The sequence below is a fragment of the Micropterus dolomieu genome, unplaced genomic scaffold (assembly GCF_021292245.1).
Source record: "Micropterus dolomieu isolate WLL.071019.BEF.003 ecotype Adirondacks unplaced genomic scaffold, ASM2129224v1 contig_1278, whole genome shotgun sequence".
NCBI lineage: Eukaryota > Metazoa > Chordata > Actinopteri > Centrarchiformes > Centrarchidae > Micropterus > Micropterus dolomieu.
In genome coordinates this window covers 1-412 of record NW_025730268.1, presented here as the reverse complement: position 1 = coordinate 412, position 412 = coordinate 1, and the positions used below count along the sequence as shown (strand labels likewise).

The following is a 412-nucleotide window of genomic DNA, read 5'->3' as shown; positions in this document are numbered from 1 at the left end:
AACATCTTTTGAAGGGCCGTTTGGGGGCGCCTGAGTGGCTTACGGCCACACCGCTCTGGGAGCGCCCGATCTCGTCCGATCTCGGAAGCTAAGCAGAGCAGGGCCTGGTTAGTACTTGGACGGGTGACCGCCTGGGAATACCTGGTGCTGTAAGCCTTTTTCGCTTCGCCTTCGAAAAACGGCAGAGGGCGCTTCGGTGCAAGGAGAATTTTTGAACGTCTCTTTAGGAAACAGCAGGGGGCGCTGCTGCTGCTGCTGCTGCTGCTGCTTCTTTTTCTCCCTATCCTGTACACAGTGCTGTGTAAATGTTACAGCGTGTTTTGAAGGCCCGTCTTGGGTGTGCAAAGGCAGCTTACGGCCATTCCGGCCTGGGACTGCCTGATCTCGCCTGATCTCGGAAGCCAGGCTTGGC

General features: G+C 57.0%; 1 non-coding gene across 1 annotated transcript; it reads left to right on the top strand.

Moving 5' to 3' along the window:
- The first annotated feature begins 37 nt into the window (after positions 1–37).
- On the top strand, positions 38–156 carry LOC123964230. The gene has a single exon (XR_006823377.1). It is a non-coding gene; the product is annotated as a 5S ribosomal RNA (ribosomal RNA).
- Positions 157–412: the final 256 nt, after the last annotated feature.